Source organism: Cornus florida, unplaced genomic scaffold, assembly GCF_030987335.1.
Source record: "Cornus florida cultivar Cherokee Brave unplaced genomic scaffold, ASM3098733v1 CherokeeBrave_3.0.0_Hap2_Chr08, whole genome shotgun sequence".
In the NCBI taxonomy this organism is placed as follows: domain Eukaryota; kingdom Viridiplantae; phylum Streptophyta; class Magnoliopsida; order Cornales; family Cornaceae; genus Cornus; species Cornus florida.
This window is the reverse complement of record NW_026775578.1, coordinates 40,843,369-40,867,383: the sequence shown is the minus strand read 5'-3', so window position 1 is coordinate 40,867,383 and position 24,015 is coordinate 40,843,369. Positions and strand designations below refer to the sequence as shown.

The 24,015-nt window shown below is 32.4% G+C and overlaps 2 pseudogenes; both read right to left on the bottom strand.

The window, feature by feature from the left end:
* Positions 1–10,467: 10,467 nt before the first annotated feature.
* LOC132271458 (cell division cycle protein 48 homolog) lies at positions 10,468–12,910 on the bottom strand (annotated as a pseudogene).
* A 6,616-nt stretch (positions 12,911–19,526) lies between these two features.
* Positions 19,527–22,331, bottom strand: LOC132271460 (cell division control protein 48 homolog E-like; annotated as a pseudogene).
* Positions 22,332–24,015: the final 1,684 nt, after the last annotated feature.

Below are 24,015 nucleotides of genomic sequence, written 5' to 3'. Positions count from 1 at the left end.
CTGTTTTAAGGGAGGTCATACTTGTTAGAGTTGTGGCTTAAATTCACATAGAAAATTCTATTCTAGAAGAGCACAGTCGGTTGCGCTGGGGAGAATGGTTGGATCAATGTTTGAAGAAGCGAAACCAATTGCGTTTTAGCGGAACCAGTTGCGATTGCCTGATTTGTGCAAGAAATAACTTTCTAATCAGTTTTTGAAGACAGGAGACTTGGGAAAAAGGCTGAAAATTTGGGGAAGAAATTGTGCTTCCTATATTAGAGTTGAAGACTAATTTGGTACCTCTAATGTCCCGAATTTTTAAACATTTTATTTTATTTATTTTTCGTACCTCTTTTTGCATGTTGCGTGGGTCCCGAGAATCGTAAGGGACATTTCTACCAGTTTGGGACTCTTAGAAAGATATTTGTAGTGTTTTAGCGTGTTAGAATTTACGGGATTATTTTTTAAGTTTTCAATTTTACCACAGACTTTTGTGCGCTGGAATTTTTCTAGATTTTTCATTTACATCTATCATTATTTTGCCATGTAAATTATGTGCGTGTATGATGTAAGATTATTTATTTAATTATGGCCCACATGATTTGGACATGTGACATATTACTTGGTGGATAAGTAAATAGATATCAATTAATATTATTTATTTTTGGTCAACTTATAATTACTTTTTTGGTAATTACTTATTGGAGAAGTGTTTCCCTTTCTTATTCCTTACTTTGATGGAAAGTAGAATTATGTTACTATAAGGAAAATTGGTCCTCTCTCTGCCTTTATAAAAGTGCATATACTCCATCAATTATGTACAATTAATGATACAACACGTAAAAGTTTTATGTGTACAAAAGGCCAAGAGAGAGAAACCAGTTTCCACCTTTGCCTGTTGATCAGAGTTGCAGATTAGTTCGTGGTTAAAGGATCTAGAAGTTGGATTTAATCTCAACAAGGTTTGATATCATGAATCGAGGTATCTATATCTAACTATTTATTTATGCATTATAGATATGTGAAAATCATGTAGTTCTAAGATTATGGGATTCATGTTTATTTGTGATGAATGGTTTAATACGAATAATTATAGTTTACATGTGGTATCAGAGCTAACGGTTTAGGAACTCATTATTTTTCATTAAAGTTGCATAAATAATATGTATAATTTTAAAATTAAATGATTGTATAATCCATTCTTTTAGAATCGTATGTTTAGATCAGTCCATGTGGTTTTTGGGTTTAGGTACCTCAATTTCTGAGCCAAAATTGAATTATGAAAGTTGGTTACTGATACATAGTTTACATATGTGTAATAGTACAGACGTATGCATAATGTGTGTAAGACAAACAACTTCAATGCTTTAGGTTACTGATTTTCGTGCATGACTAATAAAGAACATTGAATTAAAAATAATAATAATAATAATAGCATTTGTCTTGCTATTGTTTTATAGAAACAGTAAGTTGTGAAAGGATTACAAAGACTCATTATTATTATTATTTAAAAATTAATAAATACATAAAGTTTGTGTATTTATTTATTTTATTAAAGAGGTTTAAATTATTGTTATAAGTATTTGTATAATGATTTGAAGATTCTGATTTTAATTTAAATTAAAATTAAAGTTATTGAATACATAAAATATATGTATTGATTTATTTATTTTAGGAATTTGAATTTCTAGAATAATTTGTGAGTTTAGAAATTTAATCTAATAAATTAGATATGTAAATAACTTATTGTTTCGTACCCAAACATACATACATATTGTAGAATCAATTTTAAATTGATTCAATTATGATCTTTAAGTCCGAAAATAAAATAATATATTTTATTATGTATATAAAATAAAAAAATATTTTCTATGAAATTTCAGACTATTAAGTTTTTGAGATCTATGTTGCTTAAACTTTAATCGACAATTATGAGTATGTGTGTATAATGTTAAATGGGTAAATTAATAATTAATTAATTACTAGTTAATTTAATATTCATATTATGTGTGGGTTAGTAGCTACCAAAGTGGCCTAACCATAATGGTCGATGAATATTAATTTTAGTAGTAAATATAACTTAATGATGAATTAATTACTGTCTAATTTAATATTCATATTATGTGAAGATTGGTAGCTACTAAAGTGACCCAATCATAATGATTGATGAATATTAATTTTTGTAATAGACATAATTAATCATAAATTAGTTACTATCTAATTTAATATTCATATTATGTAAAGGTTGGTAGCTACCAAAGTGGCCTAACCATAATAGTTGATAAATATTAATTTTAGTAGTAAACATAATTACAATATTTCATGAATTATGATACTTATAATTTTTTGTGATATTCATGAATATTGATTTTATTTAATTATGAGAAATAATTCCTCAAAGGGAATTGATTTTCAAGTGATTAAATAAAAATTAAAGGGTCGTATGTATTTTTTTTTTTTATTAGGTTAATATAGGATATCCAAAGGTAACTTATTTGTTTAATTAAATAATGCATCACCAATAAAGGTATACATATAAATACATGTAAGCATCATTATTAGTATTTTATAGTTACCACCCAAAGGGGTACTATAGTTATACATTGTATTTATATTTTTAAGTTATACATACATGTTGTTAACTCAAAGCATTATTGTTGTTAAGATTTTATCTTATTATATTTATTTTATTACATCCCTTAATGCGCATGCTACATCTGTTCTGATTCTCAATATGACTAACTTCTCATAATGAAATGAGTAAGTTGAGTTCAAAATTTAGATGTGTTAAATCTTAATTTAACATTTTAAATTGAGAAACTTACTGTTATACTGATAAAAACAGTGAGGAAGAAAAGATTCTCCATAAAGCTTGGGAGAGATCGAACAGATTAAGTATTATGGTTATGCGAATAATTATTTCTCATAGTGATAGTGCTAAGGAATATTTTGACTAGAAGAATGTTTTCGAATTATAAATAAATATCTAAAACGAAAATTATTAATTGATATCACTACTATGCATTTTTGTTGGTACTCTTACCGTGTATGGGTATGTTCTTAGGATGACTAATGTTGCTACCAAATTGAGAACCTTATAGATGATTGTGGATAAGAATTTTCTTATTTAATTTATCTCAATTTTTGTCTACTTGGTATGGGTCATTTCGAATTAACACTATTAAGACAAGTGGAAAGTAAAAGAATTAACCATTATGTTAATTTAGGAGGAGACAAAGCTTAAGCAGCAGGTAATCATTATGTTCATCTGATGACTCAAGAAGTTAGAAAGAAATTTGGGAATAAGTCAGAAAAACCATTAAGTGAACAACACTCAAAATTAAAAGATTTAGGTCAATCTACTAAAAGAAAGTAATGTAATAATGAAAAAGTGTCATTAATGTGTTGAACACTTTTAGAAAGATTACATGACATATAAAGAATGATTCGAAAAAGAAAAGTACGCTTTTGGCTTTTGTATATTGCGAATTACTTGTTGAAATTCTTTTTAATACATGAGAGGTTGACTAAAGTACTAATATTTATGTTTCTAATAGATGCAAAAAAAATTTATGGCCTAAACCACAAATTCAAATAAGAATTTCTTATTTATGATAATTGGGAAAAAGTTTTGTTGAAACCATTGTAACACTATGTTTAATGTTAGACAGTGGATTTTATTTAAATTATTTTAAAAAATTTATGTTTATTCAATTTCCCATAATTTGATTTTATTTCAAAAACTTTATGTTAATGGTTTTTCATTTAAATTTGGTAATGATATTTATTTAAGAAATTATAATTTGTGAGTTATGGTATTATTGTTGATGGTTTCTGTAAATTCAAATTTGATGGTTTATTTATTAAAATCCTTTTGATCTTGTATCATAATGTTAGAATTAAGCGTAGCTCAATTAATAGAAAATTTATCTTTGGCATAAAAGACTAGGTCAATATCTAGTGAAAGGTTAGGAAAATTAGTAAAGGATGTGATTCTTCTGAATCTAAACTTTACTGATTTTGATGTGTGTGTAGATTGTATTAAGGGTAGACAAACTAAACACACAAAGAAATGAGCTACAATAAGTACGTAGCTTCTTGAAATTATTTGTAAACCTTCTGATATTCCATTTTTTGGAGGAGAAAAGTATTTTATCGCCTTTATAGTTGATTTTTCACGTTATGGATATATCTATTTGTTGTATGAAAAATCTCAAACAGTGGGTACTCTTGAAGTATACATAAATAAGGTTGAAAAACAACTAGATAGAAGTGAAAATCATAAAGTCATATAGAGGTGGTGAATATTATGTAAAGTATGATGAAACAGGTTAATACTCTAACCGTTTGTTAAACTCCTTGAAATGTATGCCATTTGTGTTCAATACACTTTGTTATATATGCCACGATAGAAGCGTGTAGCTGTAAGGCGTAATCGTACTCTTATGGAATTGGTTAGGAGTATGTTAAGTAATTCCTCGTTACCCATAATGTTGTGGATATTAAGTAAGCTAAAGGGTACAAGTTTTATTATCCGAAACATAGTACGATAATTATTGAAACCGGTAATGTTAGATTCATTAAGAATGGTGAAATCAGTGGGAGTGATAAAAATAAGAATTTGATCATTTCAGAAGTTAGGATACAAATATCTTTATCCATAACTTATAAGGAAATAATTGTTCCTTCAGTTGTTGAACCGTATAACAACGAAGAATAATTAAATGATCAACAACTCTATAATGAGATTGTCACCAATGAATAGATTGTAGAAAAATCATAAGGAATAACATTAAAACGATCTCAAAGAGAAAGAAGATCTGTTATTCCGGATGACTATGTGATATATCTGCAAGAATCTGATTTTGATATATAGTGAGATATATACGGATCCGGTTACATATTCACAAGCCATTAACAGTAATGATTTTACTAAATGGATTAGTGTCATGAATAAAGAGATTATAAAGAAACCTTCTCTCCAGTATTTAAGAAGGAATCTTTTAAAATATCATGGCATTAGTAGCTTATTATGATTTAGAGTTATATCAAATGGATGTGAATACAATTTTTATGAATAGGAGTTTATAAGAGGAAATCCATATGGAACAACTTGAAGACTTCATATTAGAGGGTAAAGAATTCATGGTCCGTAAACTTAAGATGTCAATATATGGATTTAAATAAGCTTCCTAACAATGGTATATTAAGTTTAATGATACCATTATTTCTTTTGGTTTTAAGAAAAACACTGTTAATCAGTGTATATACTAGAAGATTAGTGAGAGTAAGTTTATATTTCTGATTCTATATATTGATGATATTTTATTTGTTAGTAGTGATCTTAGTTTATTATATGAAACTAAAAGTTATCTCTAAGAACTTTGAAATAAAATATATGGATTAAGCATCCTATGTGATAGGAATAGAAATATTTCATCATAGATCACATTGATTTCTTTTTAGAATTGTCTCATAAAGCATATATTAAAAGAGTTCTAGAAGATTTGGTTGGAGGAACAATATTATGAAAAAGTGCAAAGTAATTTATAATTACTTTGTCTATTATGAAATTTTAATTTGTAACATGCTTTGAGGCTATAATTTATGGTTGCAGAATTTATTTCAGGACTTGGAGTTATGGGTACCGTTTTCAAATTGCTGAAAATTTATGCTGCAATTGTTGATCTTCTTGTATGAAAAATGATAGGTATTCTAAAGTTGAAATACTTTATCATTAAAGAAGATATTTAGAAATAACGATTGTCTATTAAAATTATAAGTACACAACTTATGATTGCAATCCATTAATAAATGGACTACCATCCAAGACATTTATGAAACATGTTGAAAGAATGGGTCTTAAATGTAGTCAATGATGATTATTTTTTAATTGTGAATTGCTTAAATGGTGCTTATGTATATTTGACATTTTGCGCTGATTAAATGTGTTTATAATATTTCCTATTAATTAATGTACATGTACGTATTGCTTTAATAAGTGATAACAGGAATAGTCTTGGAAAAGACATTATTGTTAGATCATTATTGATACTTCTCATTTATAAACTATGTTGAATAGATTACTAGTATTATGGTACATGGAAGAGACTATGTCATTTAAGGATATATAACCGCCATGACTCGCATTGGTAATTTATTTACCATGGTATTTATGATGACCAATTTAATGAGTTAATCTGATTTATGGTGCACATTAATGACTATTTTACTAAACCACTATAGAAATTATCATATGTGCCAAGTGGAAGAATGTAAGATTATTTATTTAATTATAGCCCACATGATTTGGACATGTGACATATTACTTGGTGGGTAAGTAAATAGATATCAATTAATATTATTTATTTTTGGTCAACTTATAATTACCTTTTTGGTAATTACTTATTAGAGAAGTGTTTCCCTTTCTTATTCCTTACTTTGATGGAAAGTAGAATTATGTTACTATAAGGAAAACTGGTCCTCTCTCTGCCTTTATAAAAGTGTATATACTCTATCAACTATGTACAATTAATGATACAACACATAAAAGTTTTAGGTGTACAAAAGGCCAAGAGAGAAAAACTAGTTTCCACCTTTGCCTGTTGATCAGAGTTGCAGATTAGTTCGTGGTTAAAGGATCTAGAAGTTGGATTTAATCTCAACAAGGTTTGATATCATGAATCGAGGTATTTATATCTAACTATTTATTTATGCATTATAGATATGTGAAAATCATGAAGTTCTAAGATTATGGGATTCATGTTTATTTGTGATGAATGGTTTAATACGAATAATTATAGTTTACATATGAATGCAAGATGTTTTGGGGGCTTGTACTAAAGTGGGAAGGACCACCGTTTGAGACGGCAAAATGAGGGCCACAACCCTTTTTTCCTTTTTTCTTTTTTGGCAAACCCTCCTCTCTCCTCCCTATTAAGCCATCACTCTTTATATTTCTCTCTCTTTCTCTCTCTCTATATATATTTATATATCTCAATGCTTCAAGCTCATAGTTGAGGCATTTAGAGTAGAGTTGCAAGTTGATTAAGAAGGCAAATTTGCTCTACTCAACGAGAGCTTTCATTTAAAACTTGCAATCATTTGAGGATTTTCGGATTTGAGGTTGGTTAGAGATTTGTTAAATTCTTATAGAAAACTTAGAAAACAAAAATGAAAGGAACTGAAGTCAAACGTCTAATTTATATTCAATAAATTAAATTCTTATACAAAGTACAAGAAGTGTTGAATTCTAATAATACTAGTGCAATACAATGTGATAAGTGCACAAAACTCATATTTTATAAATCAAAATAAATATTCAATTAGTCTTTTATATTATTTAAATATTTTTATATGCGTGAGTTATATTTTATAGGTACTAATTTCAGAATGAGAAAAAAGGAAGAAAAAAATAAATAAATAAAGAATAGGCTGTAGAAGGAATGTTATATTTATTTATAGCCAAAAATGTACACAAAGTGCATTGTAGGAAAATTGGTGTGGCACACAAAATTCTCTGCAAGAGGTCTTAAGTTTTATAACCAAGTGCGAGCACAATTGAAATATATTTTTGTTTTATAACCAAGTGCGAGCACAATTGAAATATATTTTTGGTTCACCTACGCTCATCACATGCCACATCATCATGAAGATGAAAAAGAAAAAAGAAAAAGAGAAGTAACGTGGAATCAGAAGTACAAGTCAACAAGAAGAGTGTTGAGCGTATAGAGTGTTTGTAATTTTCATAATCATTCAATGTTAAATAGTTTTATCTCTATGTGTTATTTATTTATTTATTTATTTTGTAAATATGCTAGTTTAAACTATTCTTTTAAGAAGGAAGTGATGAAGTTATTACCATGGTTGAAATATAAATAATAATTTTTTATTTTTTGTATAATTTTTTCTCTAAATGATATTCTTTATAAATTTTAATGACAAAAACTTCACAATGAATGTTAAATGTCAAAATATAGAGGGAGGATTCTTTGTGTTTGTCAAATAATTGTAATTCAGGGAATGTCTATCTCTATTTACTTTTATTTTTTTAAATAATTGAAGGATTTTTTGTGTTTGACAAATAATGATAATTCGGAAAGTGCTTGTAATAATTTATTTCTCTAATAATAGGTAGTTGTAGAAATTTTACAAAAATATCTCTCCTAAATATCCAAATTATTTGAGGGCCACATTTTCGTTCATCTTTTTTTAAGTTCTAGTTGAACTGATGAAACATTTTATTTATTCGGGGAAAATTTATATAAGAAAAGTAAACTATTTATTCTCTTCTCTATAACTTGATTAAATTTATTTAGTAGTAATTTTATTTGATTCATTACTGACAAAAGGAAAAAAAAAAATTATTTTAAATTTTCTAAAACGAAATCTCACTTTAAATTTGGTTCGACCCCACTTATCACTATATATTTTTAGTTAAGAGATTGTAAAAAATTTATTTTTATATGGAGTATATAAGCAACGATAAAATATTCAAAGGACCATGAAATTGCTGAAGTAGAAATTCTTGTTATGGTTAGCCCCCTTTTCTCTATTGAGGCTCATATGGTTGAAAGCAGTTACAATTCCTTAGGATTCGTTTGGTTAGGCAGAACTAGCAAGAAAAGAAAAGAATCGGAAAATATTTAAATTTTTTGTGCGTTTGTTTAGGATGAAACGAAAAATTTTCAGAAAACTGAATTTTCGCAAGTAGCTAATTTTCTTTAAAACGATTCCGATATAAAACACGCGAAAAAACACGTGTACGTCTTTAATATATTTTTATGGAAAATAATTATTGTACCGAATAGTTGTAGTGAATTGCTAGACCTACTCTTTTAATTGGTCAATTATGCAACAATTAAGGAAGTGAAGTCATTCATTTAGTTGTAATAAATATAAATTGGTCAATTATGCAACAATTAAGGAAGTGAAGTCATTCATTTAGTTGTAATGAATATAAATAACCAATTAAAAATTATGCGGCTAGTCTGTAAGTCTTCCGTGTGAGTATAACTACTCTATGTTTTTTTTTTTTAACCAAAGTTTGCATGTAGAAAAAAGTTCTCTTAATAATGTGGCACTGTACCATAGTCTCCAATTTTGTGTAGAATCTTGATAACATCTTCTGTTGGCTCCATTTATGTGGTTATCTTGCATTTCTAAATCGATTGAATCTAATTAAATGAATGAAAAATAGAGGGTAACTGCCAAATGCGGCATAAATAATATGGGATAGATAATGAGATTATCATGTATTGTTTTCAAAATATAATGAGATTATCATGTATTTTTTTTTTTTTTCCAAAATATATATATATATATAACAATCCGACGAGTACCAATCGAATTATGATTCTTATATTTGTCAAGTTTTTATTTTTATGTTATTTGAATAGTATATTATTTTGTAACAAAATAATGTATAGTTGTCATGTTAGTTGATTTTATTTTATTTTTTATGCTAACTTGTAATTTTGAGAAACTGAAAAAAAATAATAATAAAATAAAATAAAATAACCTCCCGATTGTTTCTTCTATATAACCAAAAAAGCATCTATTTTGAGTTTCCAATGGGCTATTTCATTTTGAATTTTCGAGGGCTTAGATTGGTACAAATTGGACCTAATTGTAGGCTTAACTTGGTTGTTCACACTTGGTGGACTTCGCGGATCGGGCCAGACTAATAAGTTGGGCCTTTCAACAGTTCCCAACCCATTCCATCTTGCACCATGGGTCGACAAGAATATGATGTTGGGCTGTGGGGTTATTGATGAATCTATTTGGAGGGAACGAGGGTAGTGTCGTCTTCAGCTACCACAAGAGAAACAGGAAAATAACACAACGGGTGCTTTAGCCAATCGTATCTCTTCCGCTTGTGTAGGAGTACAGACGTCAGCCTGTTTGGCTAATATTTTTACTTCGTGTTGGAGTATAGACGTCAGCCTGTTTGGCTCATATTTTTACTTCGTGCTTTTACTTTTACTAATGTACTGGAACAAAATAAAAGCACAAAACATAATTGATAATGTTTATTATCATTTAAATAATATCGAAGCGTTTTCAAAATTGAAGCTAAAATCAAAAATATCAAAATGATGATTTTGTTTGTTTCCGCAATGTTCAATTTTTTATTTTTATTTTTATTTTTTTCGTTCTAAATTAACATTTTTAACCAACCATTCCAATTTTCAAACTTAACTACACTTTTTACCATACATGCTTTCATGTTTTTGCTTTCAAAAATCTTGCAACAAATTTACATTACCAAACAAGCTTCGAAATACTGTTAAACACACACTAAAGCGAAAACATTACTTCTGTTTCGGGTCAAAGCAAAAACACAAAACAACTATGGTTAACAAACGGGCCCTAAGTCCCTACTCCAAGGCCCAACGGAAAGAAACCCTTTCATCATAGGGTGGGCGGTCCATGATTTAGTTCCAAAAACCATTCAAAACAAAGTCCAATCCAAAGAAATCCAAAACAGAAGCCCAAACTAATTTAGTTAACTTACCAAACATTCATAAATCCCGAGCAAATCGGGTTCTATCAACAAACATGGAGAGCGCACAGATGAGTTCGGTACAGGTGTGATCCACCATGGGGGATGGGAAATGGCATGTCAAGCAAATGTGAAGAAGGGGTTTGTTTGGCCGGAGTCAAAGAAGGAAGGAAAATAAATAAATAAAAACATTGAACTCTATACACAACTCCTCAATGCATACCTTGAACTCTAACCTAACCCCAAGCAAATCGGAAAAGACCACTTCCTCTAATCACCGGCATCTCTCTAACCTTATTCCGTGCTGAATTCCTCCCTAGCACGGTGATGGTGCTTCCATTATACTTACCTTCAACAACTGCCTGGTACATATCATTGACAACATCAATTACACTCTGCGCATATTTCATTGATTCATCAAAATGGGCAGCCTTGACCTCTGACACCTCTTCTTCTTCTACATCCTCCTCCATAGTCTCTGGATTCTCCCTTCTCCTCCTCTCCCTCTCACTCCCCTGCAAAATGAAAGGTGAAAATTCAACCTTAATACTTTAGTTTCCACACAATAAAGTAAGAATTTCCGAAGAGGGTTTAAACTAAACAAGTCCTTTGAGTTTCACGTAGGTTCAAATGAGGGCATTGTGCCTTTAAAGGAATTGAGTTGCTTATAATTTCTTTAGTGTAAGGACTTCCCAGAATATGACAAAGGACCCATTTTACTGGGATGGCATTATCATTACATGCTATCTCCTTTATACTAAAAGGCCAAACTCAAACACAGTAAGCATTGTCCAACTTTCATGGAAGTTCAGTTACAACTAAATCTGATTATATATAACACAAATTAGTGACATCAGAAAAAACAAGTCTTGGACTCTGATTAGACCACGCAGGCATAAGGACATATATACACACTTGACCAATACAGTTGTTACATGCCTTTCCAGACATGATACAACACCATTGTTCCAATTATGTGGGGATATGAAGAGGCCTTTATAATATTTTTTGGGTGCTGGGGTGGTAAGGCTGGGAGGACTGGGCCGTGCTGGGGTCACTGGGGTTTTTGTTGGCACACATGAAAAATTAGTACAGAAGCTTACCTTCTGAATTTCCTCTTTTATGGCATATGTGCAGGCACGTTGGCATATTTCCATAATATCAGCACCACTGCAGCCTTGGGTGTTCTTAGCAAGGGATCCCAGATCTACATCTCCAGAAACAGGAGAATTCCTAAGGCAAGCATTGAAAATCAGATAGCGAGATTCTTCATCAGGCAAAGCGATATAAATCAATTGATCAAAACGGCCAGGACGCGTAAGTGCGGGCTCAATAAGATCAAGCCTGTTGGTGGCTCCAATAACAAAAACCATTTTATTGGTAGAAAATCCATCCATCTCCGTTAGCAGTTGATTCAAAACCCTGTCAGAAGCACCATTATCTACTGAATTGTGCCCCTTCTACAAGGATTAAAAAAAAAAAAAATTAAACAGGGATTACAAAATATCACAACGAACAATTCAGGGTAGAAAAACACTAAAACAGACCTTTATAGCAATTGAATCCAGCTCATCAAAGAATAGCACACAAGGAGCACATTGGCGAGCCTTTTCAAATATTTTTCAAACATTAACCTCACTTTCTCCAAACCACATGGCAGGCAATTCCGGACCCTTAACACTGATAAAGTTGGCCTGACATTAATTGGCAACAGCCTTGGCCAGAAGTGTTTTCCCACATCCTGGTGGGCCATAGAAAAGAACTCCCTTTGAGGCTGACACGCCAAACTTCTCAAACTTTTCAGGATGCTCCATGGAATACTGGATGATCTACATGATAAAGAGAGAATATGAGGAGAAAATTGAAAAATATAAGGTTTAGGTGTATACATACGCTGCAATGCAGCAACTGCAACTAACTCTTGAAGCTGCTGCCTAACAGTCTCAAGGCCTCCGATATCTTTCCAACTGACATTGGGCACTTCAACAACCTGGCTCACCAAAACATTAGAAATGAGTTGAAACTATTGGAGTGCTGTGTTTCATTTACCTGCTTTTGTGTCTCATGGTATAGAAAGAAAATTGAAGACATTTATTTGGGGAGATTCAGATTTGGTGAAGAAAGCTCAATTGTTGTGTTGGAAGAAGGTCTCTTTACCTAAAGCTGAGGGTGGGTTTGGTGTGAGAAAGATTGAGGATATTCAGAAATCGTTTTCACGTGCTTTGGTTTGGGACTTGATTAAGAAGAAAGAGCCGCTGTGGTTTGCTTGGTTTACTAATAGGTACATCAGAAACACTAGCTTCCTACTGGAGTTCAATTCTTTCATCCTCTCATTCTGCTATTTGGAGCAGGTTCTATCAGTTAGGGACATCATGCTACAGATTGTGAATTTTAATGTTGGATCAAATTCAACTATTAGCTTGTTAAGAGATGTAGCCTTACTTTGTCGCAGAGGTTTGGTCATGGTGTTGCAGAGGTTTGTTAAGAGATGTGGCCTTACTAATAGGTACAACGGTTGGATTGGAGAGAGGAATCAGGTGCAGCGCACCGCAACTGGCGCGTGTTCCACACGCGCCAGATCAGCTGCTTGCTGGCGCGTGAGGAACACGCTCCAGGCCAAGCAAGTACATCACACGCGCGCGTGCCGGCGCGTGGCACGCGCTGTATCATCCCTCCAGCGCGTGCAGGCGCGTGGGAGCGCGTGGCACGCGCTGGAACTTTCCAGTAGCGCGTGGAGACTTCCTGTCCACTCCCCTAGCGCGTGGGAGCGCGTGGGGACCTTCTAGACACTCTCCGGGCGCGTTCCAAGCACTGTTTTGCTTTTCCAGATGCCTACCAGCTTCCTGTAGGTGTTTGCAAGCTAATGGAAGATCTTCGCGCAGTGATTAGAGCAATTAAATGTTAAAAGCTGATTCCATTGGCCGTTTTATTTGTTTTATCTGTTATTTATTTATTTATGCGATGTATGAAATGCATGGAATATATAATTGTTAATTAATTATTATTCATGCATTGGATCTATGATATTTATTTAAATGGTTTGATTTACATTAATTAAATTATGAAAATTAATTGGATTAGATTACTAATTAATTTGAGGGCACTTATTGGGAAACGAAAAATTATTTTTGTAAATTATTTTTTTTTAAAGTGTGCTTCAAATTAAGTATTAGTAAATCGTTTAAAGTCCAAATATTTTCTAAATTTAATTGGATTAAAATCAAGACGTTTTGCATACATCATATCATGTATTTGAATAAATTGAAAACCCTAATTATAAATGATTAAAAATTGAGTGGGAGCGGGGATTTTTATACATTGCCCCATGGCCTTCGTTATTAACACCATTGTAATTAGATTTTCAAAAATAAGGCCCCACGCATGATTTGAAGAGTCTTAATATTACAAGAATGGTTGTCTCATGAAAATTAAAATATTAAATGTTCATTGTAATTAGATCTTTAAAAATAAGGCCCTACGTATGATTTAAAGAGTCTAGATTATAATGACAAGATATTTAATGTTTTATTTTTCATTAGAGTTTTAATAACGTTATACACTCAATCTAAAATCAATAATGTTAGCTCCCCAACGGAATGGTCTATATTAGGTGATTTTAGAAAGGCTAAACATAATCGGGAATCATTTCATATAGATAGACAATGCATTGTCTTCAGAGATATGGAGATAATGGGATTTGTCCGCCAATAGCAATAATGAACTTCGCCTACCGAATAAGTTATTGGTGTATTGGTTATCCGATTTTTCATGCAGTGGTTAAGGGACCCACATACTATTTTAATGGAAGTGCTCACCTAATAGTAGATGAATCTCAACAATAGTAATAATGAACTCCTCTAACAGGATAAGTTATTGACATATTGATTGGTTGATTTATTTTGCTACAGAGTTGAGGGACCCGCATTAATTAAAAGGGATTGTTCACCAATAATGATAATGATCTCTTGTTCGATTGAGATTTATTGTATTATGTGGTTAACAAGCTCATTTTAATTTTAAATATGCATGACATTATTAATAGTTCACCTTGCATATTGTATGAATGCATTTATATTCAGATTAATTATGTCTAATCCAGTTTATCTGCTTGCTTACATATTCAATATAACTGGATCTCATTAATATTGACTGAGAAAGGAAATTAGATATTTTATTCACAATGTAAGGGTACAAATGTATTTACTACTTCTAAACCTAATCCTTTTACTTTAAGATATCCAAGAGAACATTAATGCTTTGAATAAGTAAAATAAGGCAAATGAGATGACTTGGTGCAATATTCTAGAGTTTACCTCGAATACGCTCCAAAGCTAACATTTACATTATTTTATTTTCTTCAAGCATCATGTTAAAATTTAATAAAATGTTTTGGTGAGATTAGATAGAGAGTATGCCAAAGTACTATGTCAGACTTGAATAACATCAAGATAGCCTAAGGAACTCCAGTATGAAATCGAATTTTGAAAAATGATTGTTTATTATTTAAAAATTAGCTGGAGATCAATAAGGCTGACTTGGGTGGTAAGTTTCAAGTTGACATGATTATTGCCTTGTTACCAAACTCGTTCGACTCTGTTAGAGTGAACTAAATAAGGAATCAGTTTAAGTTCACACTCGCTGATATTCTTATAGAATTGGTAACAGATGAAGGGATAATCAAGAGTATGGGCGTTCCTATCAATCTAACCTAGTCTATATCATCTTCTTCTAGGCCCAAGTGGACGGGCAAGGCAAAGAAGAAGAATGATAATAGGACTAGACTAGCACAAAACATGGGTATTCAAAAAGTTTAAGGGAATAAGGCAGTGTATGTTGAGGGCGAAGAAAACTGTTTCTTTTGTCGCTAACTAAAATACTAAAGGACGAACTGTTTAAGCAATGACGTGGCATAGGAAAATATATATTTAATCATTGAGCCATGTTATGTGGTTGCGTCTATTAATTCCTAATGGATAGATTCTGGAGCCACTAAACATGTTTGTAATTTATTGTAATGATTTCAGGAATCCAGAAGCCTTGATGATATGGATATATATTTATCTTTTGACCTGATGCCAAGGTTGTAGTTAAGTCAGTGGGAGTATTACATCTGAAATTAGAGAGTAAGAGGATATTAGTATTAGAGAACTATCTTTATGCACAGAAGTGAAACGCAATCTCATTCTTATTTCACTTTTGGTTTATAAAAACTGTGTTGTTATTTTGTAAAACTGGTTTTATAAAATTGAATAGATATGCGATTACTTCTGGTGCATTGAAAGATGGTTAATATACTATAATCACAAACTCTTAAGATTTGCAGGATGTAGAAACTAATGTTGCATCTTCTAGATTGAATGTTAAGAGAAAAATTCTTATTCCTGACTCATTGTATTTTTAATGTCTATTTTTGGGTTGTTATCAATCAAAATAAGATTCAAAGATTGGTCAAAAAAGGTTAATTACCTAGTGAGGCAGGGGAGCCTAAACCAAACTTGTGAAACCTGTTTTGAAGGATAGATAACTCTCAGGGCTTAATCAGCCAGATGAAATAGACATAAAGGACAATTGGAGTAGGTACACACTGACACGTGTGGTCTTATGAACATCCAAGTAAGATTACTCACGTTTTGGATAAGTTTATATGATGCAACACAAGTCTTAAACTCTTGGTATTTTCTGAGAAGGTTAAGACTGATGTGGAACACATATTAGGTAAACTTATCAAGACACTTCGATCTGATCGAGGATATGAGTATTTCTTGGGATAGTGCAAAGACTATATGGTCAATGAGGGTATTATGTACCAGTTTTCCGCAATTGACGCTAAATGTATTTAGGTGTCAAATAGGAATAACAGAATTCCACTTAACATGGTTAGATCTATGATCAGCTATGCTACATTATCTCTTTCATTTAAGAGTTTAGCGTTAATGACATCGATGCGCATTATGAACTGCATTCCATCTTAGTCTGTCTCAAGGATACCGTTGAGCTGTGTTTTTTTACTAAATATTAGTTTGAATCATATGTATATATGGGGTAGTCTTGCACATGTGCGCTTCATATGGACAAGTAAGTTGGAAGCAGATCATAGGCATGCTAGATTTGATAGCTACTCTAAATGTCACTAGGATGGATTATTTTATGATCTCAAAGATAAAAGTTAATTGTTTTCACTCACTGTTTATCTATAGGAGAATCATATTATGAATCACATACCTAGTAGCTTAATGTTAGAGAATTTGGTATGAGTACCAGATGTACCACATGTGAACACACTTATTATAGAGATTGAGAATAATATATGAATTCCCTATTGATGCGTTAGCATCATCTACTACACAGATTCTTGCATCGGTACATTGATGTAGTGGGAGGATTATCATCCAATTCGACAGAATCATATTTTTAGGTGAGACCATTATGGACATCCCTGTTAAACATGAGTTGGACCCAGTAAGATACACGGAAGCGTGAACCGATGTGGATACAGATCGTTTTGGTGAGTTACTATGAAATCAGAGTTGGAATCGATGTATTCTAATAAATTCTGGGATCTTGTAGAACTTTCTAGTAGGGTGATTCCTATGGAAGGCAAGTTAATCTACAAAAAGCTACCAGAAGATTTCTTAGTGAATAAATCATGAGTATACAAGGGAATGTCATTATTTTTCTAATTCTATATATATTGATGACATCCTACTCATTTAGAATGATGTGGAAGTTTTGTCATCAATAAAGAGGTAGTTGTTCAATTACTTTTAAATGAAGGATTTTCAGGATGTAAGCTAGATTCCTAGGATCAAGCTTTTGCAAGATCAGGGTAAAAGGAAAATAGGCTTATCTTAATAATCCTACATTGATAAAGTTTTGACCAGGTTTGGTATGCATAACTCAAAGAATGAGTTCTTGCTTTATTGATATGGATGACTCTCTCTAGTAAGTAGTTTTTCAAGACTATCAAAGGAGATTGAGCAAATGAGACTGGAACAATATGTTTCGGCATATGAGAGTCTCATATATGCCATGGTCTATACCAAACAGGACATCCGCTACATAGTAGGGATAGTCAGTAGAGATCAGTACAATACTGGACTTGACAACTGGTCTATTGTGAAAAATATCATTAAGTACCTAAGGAGAATCAATGATATCATACTCATTTATGGATGTGATGATATGGTCCTAGTCAGGTATGCTAGTTCTGATTTTCAATCAGAAGTAGATACTATGAGGTTCATGACTTAGTGTATGTTCACTTAATGGAAGGGAAATCAGTTGGTAGATTGTCAAGCAGATTTCAACTGTTGACTCAAACCTGCAGGTGGAATATATTGCAGCCTTAAAGGTGGCAATATAAGCCTATTGGTTTGATCTCACTGATTTAGAGGTTGTGGAGCATACTAGCCTGCCTATCGAGTTATATTGCGACAATAGTGCAGAAGTAGTCCAAACCAATGACCCAAGGTTCCATAGATGAACAAAATACACTGATAGGAAGTATCATGTTCTACATGATATTATCCGGCAAGAAAATGTACTTGTAGCTAGAACATTGCATTGGAACATAACTTTGTTGATCCATTATCAAAGGTGTCATTGATCAATAATTTTGATCATCATCTGGATAACATTGGAGTTAGGTGCAATTTGAATTGGCTATGAGGGCAAGTGGGAGCTGTTGGGATTTATATGCCCTGGCATAGCAAATTCCTGTTTGGATTAATTGACATATGTTCCTGACGTTTCTGAAATATTTATGTTTTATACAATTGGTGAATTCAATGTATTATATTTCGATTCACTATGAAATTGATAGTGTTCATGTAATTACAAGAAATATTTATATATATGTATGTGATGGCAATCAATGCATGATATATAAATAGTAATTATAAATTGTTCATAGTCGGTAATTATGGATGGACTCATAATTAATTAAGACTTAAACTGGATCCGCGTTAGGTTGAGATATATTGCGAGAGCCGTCGTATGCAATTACTCCCTATCACCGTCATGGCATTTGACTCTTAAGCATGAGAAAAGTATAGACTCTTTTATTAATTAATAATTACTTTGATTTGTTCGGCGGATTCTTCGGGATCCTTAGACCGACACTTCGGGTAGTTATGTAATTAATAGTTAGAGGGTTATATTTTCAATATTTGCATCATTGCTACTTGTATTTATTTTGTATTGATTAAGGTTGATCACAAAGTAAATTCGAAGGCCTTCGTATGATTTTAGACAAAATGATTTATTATATATTTATTTATTAAATTATTATTTTTATCGAACAAATGTTTTATTGTGATCGAGCCAGAAATAATCAAAGGTATCAAAATAAATATATTAATTAAGTAGTCGGATTGATGGCATTATTTATCCGATAACTAATTATGCATTGAGGGGTCAAAGTGCAACATTGACTTAGAGGTTATTTATTATTTAATTGGAGTTCAATTAATTTCTTTTAGTGGAGTAGAAATTAATTTATGAATTAATTTAATTGGGTCCATGGACCGGGCCAATCATTAATTCATTGTAGCCAATAAAATAATAGGCCCAATGGATTCTCACTCATAACCCAACTTGATATTGGAATCATATTAGATTTGAGACATGTGAATTAGAGATTGAGAAGGATTAGTTGTTTCCTTTTCTTTACCTTTATGTTGCCTATAAATATACATGGTCTATGTATATTTTAGGGGTGATTTTGATGAGAAGAAAATAGGAATAACTTTTCTCTCTCTAGAATATTAGGGTTTATGTTCTCATCTAATGGAGGCTCCCACAAGCCTAGTTTTCCAAGGTCATTCATGGAGGCATATGAGTGATTCCTAAAGGCAAAACAATTACCAAGAAGATGGAGATCCAAGGAGAATGCATCTTGCTAAGGGATCTACAATAAGTGAGAACATTCACTTTAGATGAGAGATCTAAGGTTTACTCAAACCTTGATGTAAGTATTCAATTTTTTAATTGAATGATACATCATGTTTTATTTTTGCATGAAACTTGTCTCTATGTAATGAATCAAGATCTATGAATTTAAATCCCTTGAAAAGTTTTTAAAACTAGCACGTTTCCCAACACCAATAACAAAAACCATTTTATTGGTAGAAAATCCATCCATCTCCGTTAGCAGTTGATTCAAAACCCTGTCAAAAGCGCCACTATCTACTGAATTGTGCCCCTTCTACAAGGATTAAAAAAAAAAAAAATTAAACAGGGATTACAAAATATCACAACGAACAATTCAGGGTAGAAAAACACTAAAACAGACCTTTATAGCAATTGAATCCAGCTCATCAAAGAATAGCACACAAGGAGCACATTGGCGAGCCTTTTCAAATATTTTTCAAACATTAACCTCACTTTCTCCAAACCACATGGCAGGCAATTCCGGACCCTTAACACTGATAAAGTTGGCCTGACATTCATTGGCAACAGCCTTGGCCAGAAGTGTTTTCCCACATCCTGGTGGGCCATAGAAAAGAACTCCCTTTGAGGCTGACACACCAAACTTCTCAAACTTTTCAGGATGCTCCATGGAATACTGGATGATCTACATGATAAAGAGAGAATATGAGGAGAAAATTGAAAAATATAAGGTTTAGGTGTATACATACGCTGCAATGCAGCAACTGCAACTAACTCTTGAAGCTGCTGCCTAACAGTCTCAAGGCCTCCGATATCTTTCCAACTGACATTGGGCACTTCAACAACCTGGCTCACCAAAACATTAGAAATGAGTTGAAACTATTGGAGTGCTGTGTTTCATTTACCTGCTTTTGTGTCTCATGGTATAGAAAGAAAATTGAAGACATTTATTTGGGGAGATTCAGATTTGGTGAAGAAAGCTCAATTGTTGTGTTGGAAGAAGGTCTCTTTACCTAAAGCTGAGGGTGGGTTTGGTGTGAGAAAGATTGAGGATATTCAGAAATCGTTTTCACGTGCTTTGGTTTGGGACTTGATTAAGAAGAAAGAGTCGCTGTGGGTTGCTTGGTTTACTAATAGGTACATCAGAAACACTAGCTTCCTACTGGAGTTCAATTCTTTCATCCTCTCATTCTGCTATTTGGAGCAGGTTCTATCAGTTAGGGACATCATGCTACAGATTGTGAATTTTAATGTTGGATCAAATTCAACTATTAGCTTGTTAAGAGATGTGGCCTTACTTTGTCGCAGAGGTTTGGTCATGGTGTGGTTAGATGCTTTCCATTCTCAAGACAGGCCATAGTTAATGTTCTTATTCAAGATGGTAGATGCTATCTCAGTTTTTTGGGAGCTGGGATGTACCATGTAAAGTGGTTCATTTCTATTTTGCCTATCCATAATTGTGGAGATAGACTGATGTGGGATGAGGGTTCATTTACTTCTAAAAAAGCTTGGGATAAATGTAGACAACATCTTCCTTTGGTGCCTTGGAGAAAGTTGCGTTGGAATAAGGGGAGGCATCGAATTGTTTTGCTGCTTGTTTGATTATTTTGGATAAGCACCTATCAATATTTTATCTGCAGACGAGGGGGTTGCAGCTGACTTCAGTGTGTTCTAATTGCCTTTCAAAAGTTAAAAATATTCTTAGCTCAAAAGCAAGAGAAAACACAAATGCCTATATATCTATATATATATATATACATACATGATTAGAATCATCTACTCAACTTTGGATTTGCTTGTTTTCTTAATTTAACTATAAATTAAATATGCTAATACTTTAACAAGAGAAATAAAGTATAATATCTATTAAAATAGAGAACATATCTTTCTTCTAATTATCGCCACATCGTATTTGTGATACATATCTCCATTTTTATTCCAGATGTGCAGCATTGCTCAATTTTGATCATATATGTGTACATATTATATATATATAATATATAATATATATTTATGTGTGTGTGTGTGCGCGCGGATCAGGGTTTTTAATAAGTTCTCATATTCTAAGGAACTAGGCAAAATGACCATTAAAAGAGAAGTGAGAAAGAACAATCAAATTGGTTTTTTCTCTCTAATTTCTTTTCTTTTCTTTTATCTTTTATTATATATATATAATTATTCTCTTTTGCACTCTGACTTTAAGAACTTCAAGTTGATTATTTATTTATCAAATTATTCACATGCATGTAGATTGTTGAAAAAATTATGGTTCTTATTGAATAAAAAGTTATAACCCTTGAAGCATATGTCAAAGTTTTATGCTAGGGTTTAGATTTTATAATAAATAACTTTTTGGCTATTTTTTTCTTTCTCTATCCTATCATGTATTATCTCAACAAAATTACTTTCAGAATACACGAAGTTGCAATATCATCCATCAAAAAGTTGCTCACTTGCTATGTAATTCAAGAAACCACATCACAAAAATAATCCGTGATGTTTTGCATTTTTCACTAACATGCATGTCAATCTGATCTTTTACTAGCATATCAAACAATGATCCCTACAACAATTGCTAAATAAATGTATAAATGCGTCAATGTATATTTGCTCCAAAATTGATCCATTCTTATCGAAAAGATTTTCACAAGAAGAAACTAGAAATAACATGAGATAATTCAAGCCACTAACCTAGGGTTCAAAGAACTTATTATAAAGAAGTTCAAGTTCCACGAACCTGTCAATTGTTTAATCTAACAAAGTCTCGAGTGAAAATGCCACAAAAATCAGGTAACAACATAGTAATCATCAGACGAACATTAGTCCAAATACCATTGTCGCCTTCAAAGGTGTCTGTGTGTTTGTTGAACAAAGGTTCAAAAATGGTCAGTTCTGACCCCCCGCAAGAGCTGCCAGGTACAAATCAATGACATCATCATCACTTACACTCCTACGCACATATTTCATTAATTCATCAAAATGGGCAGCCTTGACCTCTGACACCTCTTCTTCTTCTATATCCTCCTCCATAGCCTCCGGATTCTGCATTCTCCTCCACTCCCTCTCTCTCTCCTGCAAAATGAAAAGTGAAAATTCAACCTTAATACTATTTTAGTTTCCACAAAATAAAGTAAGAATTTCAGAAGATGGTTTAAAGTAAACAAGTCCTTTGACTTTCACATAGGTTCAAATGAGGGCATTGTGCCTTTAAAAGAATTGAGTTGCTTTTCTTATCATTTCTTTAGTGTAAGGATTTCCCAGAATATGACAAAGGACCCATTTTACTGGGATGGCATTATCATTGCATGCTATCTCCTTTGTACTAAAAGGCCAAACTCAAACACAGTAAGCATTGTCCAACTTTCATGGAAGTTCAGTTACAACTAAATCTGATTATCATTTTACTGGGATGGCATTATCATTGCATGCTATCTCCTTTGTACTAAAAGGCCAAACTCAAACACAGTAAGCATTGTCCAACTTTCATGGAAGTTCAGTTACAACTAAATCTGATTATATATAACACAAATTAGTGACATCAGAACAAACAAGTCTTGGACTCTGAATTGTGCCCCTTCTACAAGGAATGAAAAAAAAAAAAAACACCCCTATCTGAGGCGCCACTATCTACTGAATTGTGCCCCTTCTACAAGGAATGAAAAAAAAAATTATGCAAACAGGGATTACAAAACTTCACAACAACATTTCAAAGTAGAAAACACTAAAACAGACCTTAATAGCAATTGAATCCAGCTCATCAAAGAATAGCACACAAGGAGCACATCAGCGAGCCTTTTCAAATATTTTTCGAACATTAGCCTCACTATCTCCAAAGTTCTCAGACTTTTCAGGATGCTCCATGGGATACTGGATGGCCTACATGATAACGAGAGAGTATGAGGGGGAAAACGAAAAACATAAGGTTTAGGCGTATATATACGCTGCAATGCAGCAACTGCAACTACCTCTTGAAGCTGCTGCCTAACCTTATCAAGGCCTCCGATATCTTCCCAACTGGCATTGGGCACTTCAACCACCTGACTCTCCAAAACATTAGAAATGAGTTGAAACTCTTGTTAAGAAATATAAAAATTTCTGATTGCCTATTGGAGTGCTGTGTTTCATTTACCTGCTGTTGTGTCTCATGGTATAGAAAGAAAATTAAAGATATTTATTCGGATGAAGAAAGCTCGCTTGCTGTGTTGGAAGAAGATCCCTTTACCTTAAGCTGAGAGTGGTTTGGTGTGAGAAAGATCGAGGATATACAGAAAGCATTTTCATGTGCTTTGGTTTGAGACTTGATTAAGAAGAAAGAGTCTCTGTGGGTTGCTTGGTTTACTATAGGTACATCAGAAACACTTCCTACTGGAGTTCAATTCTTTCATCCCCTCGTTCTGCTATTTGGAACAGCTTCTATCAGTTAGGGAAATCATGCTACAGAATGTGAATTTTAGTGTTGGATCAGATTCAATTTTTAGCATGTCAGAGATGTGGCCTTACTTTGTCGCAGAGGTTGGTCATGGTGTGGTTAGATGCTTTCCATTCTCGAGACAGGCCACAGTGAATTTGAAACACTAAAACAGACCTTAATAGCAATTGAATCCAGCTCAAACCATTTTATTAGAGCTGGATTCAATTGCTAT